Below are 8,123 nucleotides of genomic sequence, written 5' to 3' on the forward strand. Positions count from 1 at the left end.
ATATGATATATATATATATATATATTGAATATGATATATAATAAAGAAAATTAGAATACTAAATTAGAATATCATTTTATTAAACTAATGTTAATTTAATTAACAGTAGCATCAATTATGATATCTGATCTTAAATTATGAATAATTGTATCATTTCAATATAAGTAATTTAAAATAATATCCCTTATTTTTTGTGATGCAAGGTCTATTATTTTAAATTACTTATATTAAAATGATATCCCTTATTTTTTATGGCATTGTTTTTTTTTTAGAACTAAAGAATTTGTTGAATTTTTGGCCGTATTATACTTATTCTCGAATATTGGAAGCATGAACCCACGATATAGATATAGTTTTCATGTCAAAATCGCAGTGCTTTCAGTTTACCCATGATAAGTAGACCATTCTTGTGTCCATTTCTTGGAAAGTTTCGGTGATTTTAGAAGAGCATGTTAGGCTACTTCCCATGATAGAAGGTAGGTCATGGACCCAGAGTTTATTATTTTAAATTACTTATATATAAAATCACTCCCAAGTTGGGTTATTCAAAGTGGATACTTGTATAAAAGAAGTACAATAAAAAAATTTTATAATGAAGAAACAGAGGTGTTTTTTACATACACCAAATCAGATTATATATATAGAGGTAAAAAGAAACTTTATTGAGCTCATTTTGGTAAACCGTGCATAATTTATTTTACACAAAATTAACACGATTTCGGTACAGTTTCTTGACGTTAATTACAGCTCATAATTTTTTTTTATGTTCATGAATTTTTAGAGCCGGATCTAAATATGACTTAACCAAAAAGCTACGCTTGAAAAAAAAAACAGTATATGACAAGTGAATTTTGGTGAGATCAAAATTGATATAGAAGTTTTATTTTGATATAGCAGTTTACAACCAGTTTTAATATTTACTCTTGATCCCGTTGTTCGGTTTTTCTTGAGCTCATGTCCAACTTTTTATTCTCTTCAATAGTGTCTATTTTGTATCTCGCATGAATTTACTTTTGGGTTTTTTCATAACAAATTTCATACTAATCAGAGATAATTTTTTTTAAATATCATATACGATAGATAAGAATAGATTGTTTTTATTTATTTACCCTAAAATTATTGCGAATAAACAAGAGCGGTCGTTTGATTTATATGCGCACGTCAATTTATTACATAATAGTAACTCATTTCTTAGTTATATAATATATAATTATTATTTTATTAATTCATAATATAAAGAAAAACATAAAATAAGTAATGAATATAAAATATTTATGCTGCATAAGGCGCATATCTTAACCCAAGTATGTATCTATTTAATAATTTTAAATCTTAAATATTTTCTAAATTTCAGACCAAAACAAAATAACGAAATGAGAATAAACTCAAAAATCAATATTTATATCAAACAATATCCAAAATAAAAAGACGACACAAAAATGAAAAATATATTGAAGATAGATAAGATTGACACGTGAACGTAAACTTTTCATAACCATAATTAACTTTTAAATTGCTAAATCATGATATAAAACCGAGCTGACATAGTTTCTTTCTAACCAAATAGTAGGCCTGAAATTCTTCGGCCTAAACGTTAAATTCTTATGCGATAAGTGATTTTTTGACCTAAAATAGTTTTAAAAATGTGATCAGCTATCAGTAAACAAATTATGTAATTAACAAAACAAAATTTAAAAAATTGGTTAAGGGCCAAAAATTTTAATTTGATAAAGAGTATAAATTTTTTTCATACGATATTTCTTAAATAATTTTCATATAAATTCACTATGCGCAAAGCGCAATTCTTATCCTAGTAAGATATTATTTGACTAAACGTCCGATGTAAGAATTGGATTGACATCTTTCACCCAATGAGGTTGGTATCTTTAAATTTAGATCAATTTGAGGTAAAAAATTTTAATCTCGATTATTTTGTCCATGCTCTGAACATAAATAATCTTTACCATTTTTCCAAAAAAAAAAAAGAATTCTTACCACAATTGGTTTCATAGTTCCACAAAGAGAAAAAAAATCCTTATGCTGCCAACTTTTTATTCGTCGGGAAATCTCGATCAATCAAAATAGTAATAACAATTTTGATCCATCTTTTGTATACAATATAGGGACAATCAGAGTACCAATGACTTAGAAAAGTTTAGGTGAAGGTTGGTATATGCGACTCTCTCGCTCCATATATATATAGTTTTTTTCTGTCACCAACCTATCTTATATATTCAAATATTGTCATATAATAGTCCAATATACAATTTGATGCTCGTTGCCTAGTCTAGCCTGTCTTGCTAATCTACTGCCGGTTGATTAGGTTTTCTACATGGTAATATTCAGTTAAGTAGTTAATCTACAAAAGAGAAAGGTCAGATTGTATTTCTCTAATCACATGTGGAACCACTTTTAAAAAGTTAAAATCAAATGCATTTTATATTAAAAACCTTTTTAATATAAAAATAACTCACAGTTATTTTAACATAGATCTTGTCGTTGAGATACATGTTTGAATCTAAATTGATCTTTTTTGGGTTTTCGATTTTAACTTCTAAGGTTACATTCGGGCTTTATATGTTTGGCTACAATATTTACTAGATCTTGATCCGTACAACCGCACATGTATTTATTTATTTTCTTAATTTTTGTTGGTATTAAATGGTATAGTATATATATTTATAAGTTTAAATGTATTGCGATATATAAAATACTATGATATAAATTTTAATTATCCTAATTATAATAGCGTAGGGTGGGTCATAACTTTTTCAAATTCCAAAATTTTAGCACCCCTTAATTTTTTTTTTATAAACTCACAAATGTATAAAAATATTAAGAATTATAATTTCGATTTAAAAATTTGTTAAAAAATAATCCCACATTCTTAGTGTTTATTCCTAGAGCTTGACCCGTGACTGTTTGAATATTTGTTTTCCTTTTAAAATTTTAGTTTGTACTAAATGGTATAATATACATTTGTAAATTTAAATGTATTACATAATTAATATAACACTTAAAACATAAAAAAATTATTTATTACTTTGAATAATTATATTGTGTGGTCTAAATCGTATATTATATCACTGTGTATCATATAAACAAATTCAATATTTATAACTAATTGTATTTATATATATGAAAATATTATACCAATAATTTTTGAATAGAGTGCTTTATATTTTATTTATATATATTATATAAATTAATTATGATGTGTAATTTTTATTTTATTATTTATTATTAATAAATATTGAATTTTTTAAAAATATTAGAATGAAATGTATTAGGAAATATTTTGGGAAATCTATTTTGGTTAAGATTCTATTAAGAAATCTATTATTTAAATTAGGAAATGACAATATATGCTTAAATATATTATTTAAATCAAGAAAAGACAAAAATATTAAAAGGTAAGTTCAATAAATACTTCAGTGGCATTCTAGTGTAAATAAGTGATAAAACAAAGAGGGTATTTCTATTTTGTACTTCTCTTTTAATAATATAGATATTTGGTTAATAACACAATGAGTTCATGTATTTTTAAATATGATATCAAAATAATATGAAATTGAGGTATTTATTTAGGTCCAATACTTATTTCATTTAGATTCTAATTTAGATTTGTAAGGATTATTTTTGGTGTTTTTTTAGATTTTTAGGTTTTTTTTCCGAATATCCATTCGAGTTTGGATAATACATGAAACCCGAAATACTGTGCTCATCCCATCTCGCCTAGCTGTGGTTTACATTTCATTTGGGCTCCTGCGAGTCTGATCCGTGTGGGATGCAGTCCCTAAAAAGCACAACCAATCCCGACCTGCTTAGTGCTTGGGTCTTATCGGGATGGTCTGCAGGACGAAGGTTCAATACACATGTTTGCCATCTCGTAATTCAATGCAACGTATGGACGACCATAACAATGACAAGACTTGGTCTTCTGTACATGCACACTCATCCAATAGTAAAATGCCGTTGAAGAAGATGAACGAAGAAAGAGGCCAAAGAACCAATCGCCAAAGAACGTTTTTTGAAGAAAAAGTGAAGAACAGAAACACTGTTGCATCTTGATTCACCGTTGTTGAAGTTTCGTTGGCTTTGTCCGTGGAGATCGGTGAAGAACGGTGACTAATCACCTCTGTGACTCTCTGTCTCTTTGAATTTTGTCAGGTGAAAAGAGAAATGAATAAACGAAGCGGATCTCTGTCTGACTCTCATGCACATCCTAATACCGCATACACCCTGCCTCCCGATCCCCAAATTATTGGACCATGTAATCGACTAACCAAAGCTGTCCTGCTACATGTTTTATTGGGCCAGACCCGCAAGTTGGACCTTCGTTGCCATCTTTATACATGATACATCATGTATGTTTATGTATTGGATTGAATACCTGTTTGAGTTTTAGTTTGGATTCGGTTTGATCTCGAATTTTTGGATTTTACCCTGTCTAGTTTAGCTAAAACCCACAACCATTATTAATTTAGGAAGTCAGTATAATCCACTGAAATACTTCTTTTTACAATTACATTAAAATATACATTGAATTCTCAATCCAATAAACACTCCCCTTGTTAAGTAGATAATATAGACTTCAAGGATCTCTTTGTAATTACTTAGTATTCTTATAAACCCTACATGTACTTATGTATAAATACTTTCTACATACTTAATAAGATTTTATTCAGCGTATTCTATATGGTATCAGAGCTTGAATAACCTAAAGCCGCCATACTTTTTCAAACTTTTTACGCCTTCTTCTCCAACATGTCAGGCGCTACAAACTCACCCCACTCCACCATTGAAACGATCGCGATCTCTGCGACAACCTCCATCCTGAATATCAACATGAGTAACGTCACCAAACTCACGAGTTCCAATTTCCTGATGTGGAGTAGACAAATCCACTCCTTGCTTGATGGATACGATCTTGCCGGATACATTGATGGGTCTGTTGTTGGTGCCGTCTGCAACTCTCACTACCGATGATGGTGTCACCCCTAATCCCGCCTTCAACATTTGGAAACGACAAGATCGGTTGGTTTACAGTGCCTTACTAGGAGCGATTACCACCACAATCCAACCTATCCTCTCTACTGCAGCTACGGCGTCCGAGATCGCCAAGCCGTGCTCATGTTAAGCAAATCCGCCAACAGATCCAGAGCTCGAAGAAAGGAACTAAGTCAATCAATGAATACTTTCAGGGCCTGACAACTCGTTTCGATGAACTCGCCTTGCTTGGAAAGGCACTTGACCATGAGGATCAGATTGAGTACATCCTTGATGGCCTCCCCGAAGAGTACAAGACCATGGCAGATCAAATTGATGGTCGCGATACGCCCCCTTCTCTTCCAAAGATTCATGAGAAACTTCTTAACCAAGAAGCCAAACTTCAAACACTCAACACTCAGCCGAGCTCTGCTCCTATCACGACTAACTACACCAACTCCAGAGGCTCCTCCAGCAACAACCGCTATCGCGCCGTGGTGTCTACAGCAACAACCGCGGTCCTCAAACATGGCAAAAACAACAGCTTACCTCTCCCACCCAACAAAACAGCTCCCGTGGGTATCAAGGAAAGTGCCAGATATGCAGTGTCTTTGGTCACAGTGATCGTCGCTGTCCTCAACTCCATGGCAACACCTCTGCGACATCAAACCAACAGAACTCGATGCTGAACTCTCCTCTCTACCAGCCTCGGGCCAATGCTGCACATGCTACGTAGTTCAATCCGAATGCTTGGCTGCTTGATAGCGGTGCTACGCACCATCTTACTGCATATTTAAACAATTTGGCTCTGCATCAACCGTTTACTGGAGGTGATGAAGTTGCAATAGCTGATGGATCAGGTTTATCTATTACTCATATTGGTTCTGCCTCTCTTCCAACGGCTTCTAAACACCTTGCTTTGAAAGATATTCTATGTGTTCCAAGTGTTAACAAGAACTTAATTTCCGTATATCGTCTTTGCAATGCTAATCAAGTCTCCGTGGAATTCTTTCCTGCTTCTTTTCAGGTGAAGGATCTCAGCACGGGGATCCAGTTGCTTCAAGGGCACACGAGGGGTTATTTGTATGAGTGGCCGGTGTCGATACCTAAACCTGCAGCTTCCTATGTTTCCTACCCAGACACCAAAGCCACCCTTAACCAATGGCATCACAGACTTGGCCACCCATCTTTATCTACTCTAAAAGCTGTTGTTTCTCATTTTTCTTTACCTTGTTTCACAAACTCTTCTAAGCTTTTGCCTTGCAATGATTGTTTACTTAATAAAACTCAGAAACTTCCTTTTCACCAAAGTACAATCATCTCTTCTCACCCCCTTGAGTACATATTTACAGATGTGTGGCAATCCCCTATTTTATCTACTCAAAACTACCGATATTATCTTGTCCTAGTTGACCACTTCACTAGGTACACATGGCACTTTCCCCTTACCAAAAAGTCTGAAGTAAAAGCCATCTTTGAGACCTTTAAACCCTTAGCCGAAACCAAGTTCAAACACAAAATCTGCAACCTGTACTCTAATAATGGTGGGGAGTTCATCGCCCTTCGTCATTACCTTGCCTCTCATGGTATCTCTCCCCTTACAACCCCACCCCATACTCCTAAACACAATGGTCTTTCTGAACGAAAGCACCGTCACATAGTTGAGACGAGCTTGTCTCTTCTCTCCTCGGCGCATATGCCACTCCAATAATGGCCTTTTGCTTTTGCCACAGCCATATACCTCATAAACCGCTTACCTACACCAATCCTATCCAAATCTACACCTTTCCAGAAACTCTTTAACCTATCACCAAACTACCATAAACTTCGAACCTTTGGGTGCCTTTGTTTTCCTTGGCTTCGCTCCTATGCTCCTAACAAACTTGAGAAACGATCCTTACCATGTGTCTTTATTGGTTACTCCATGTCCCAAAGTGCTTATCTATGTCTTCACCCCTCCCCAGGCCGCGTATATATGTCTCGTCATGTACGCTTCAATGAAACAGAGTATCTCTTTCCTACTTTAACCACTCATGCCGCTACTGAAACCCACGAACCTCCTCCTACCTCTGCCTCACCACCTGTTACTGTTGTACCCTGCACGCCACCACTCATGCAATCTCCTTCTGTGTCCGCGAACACTGGATCACCGAGCAGTGATTCATCACCACCGCAAGAACAACATCAGAACACGATGACTCCCACGGCTTCGTCCTCTTCGTCTTCTGATCAGGCGTCTCTATCTTCGTCTCCACCGGTGTCTCCTGCACCACCGGTAGCTCCTGAACCTGTCCCTCCTCAACCACAGGCTGTTGAGCCTTGTCATTCAATGTTCAAGGCTCCTAAGACAAATGTTGTAGTATAGTGAATGTCGAACCAGTTCTGAGGGATATCAAAGCACCGAGAATGCAAGTATTCACTTAATCTAAGTGCAACCGATAATTTAAGAGGTTTTTAAACTAATGATTAATGATAAATGAAATGACTTTCTTTACTAAGGGAAAAGAGAACTCATGGGTATAGGGATTAGACCTTGGGTGATCAAGTTTCGAACTAAGGATAGCAAATGATCAATCAAACTATCAACCTTAAGCCTAGACACAATTCTAAGCAAGCTCTATGTCTAGATAAATGCTCATTTGCTAACATATCTCAAACATCAAATGTCTTTGGTTGAATAATATGAAAGCAATCATTACTAACAAGTCTATTAGCTATCTTAGCACCTTTAACAACAAATGTCTTTGGCAAAATATACTAAAAGCCTAGGAGAGTTGTCTCAGGCATTTCATCAAACACCTTTCGGGTGGGAAATGCCTATTGATCAACTTTTGAGTGGCCAACTCAGAAGATGCATTAGGAATACTCTACTAGCAAGGAACAAGAATGATCTACACTAAAACATCCTCGTTGTTCTCTCGAAAAGAGATTGTTTTCTGGTGGCTTACAAAGGTACTTAAAACATAGGTTTTTGAAAAGTAAAAACGTGCATAATGAAATGACCAAACGGCCCTTGAGAAATCATGAATTCGCCCAAACAAATAGACGTGGAGCGACCTCGGCACGTCGCTGCGAGAGGTCGCTCCCGGGTCGTTTCTTCGCGAGCGACCTGGCTGTGTCGCTCCGAAGACGTC

This window comes from Brassica oleracea, chromosome C9, assembly GCF_000695525.1.
Source record: "Brassica oleracea var. oleracea cultivar TO1000 chromosome C9, BOL, whole genome shotgun sequence".
In the NCBI taxonomy this organism is placed as follows: Eukaryota; Viridiplantae; Streptophyta; class Magnoliopsida; order Brassicales; family Brassicaceae; genus Brassica; species Brassica oleracea.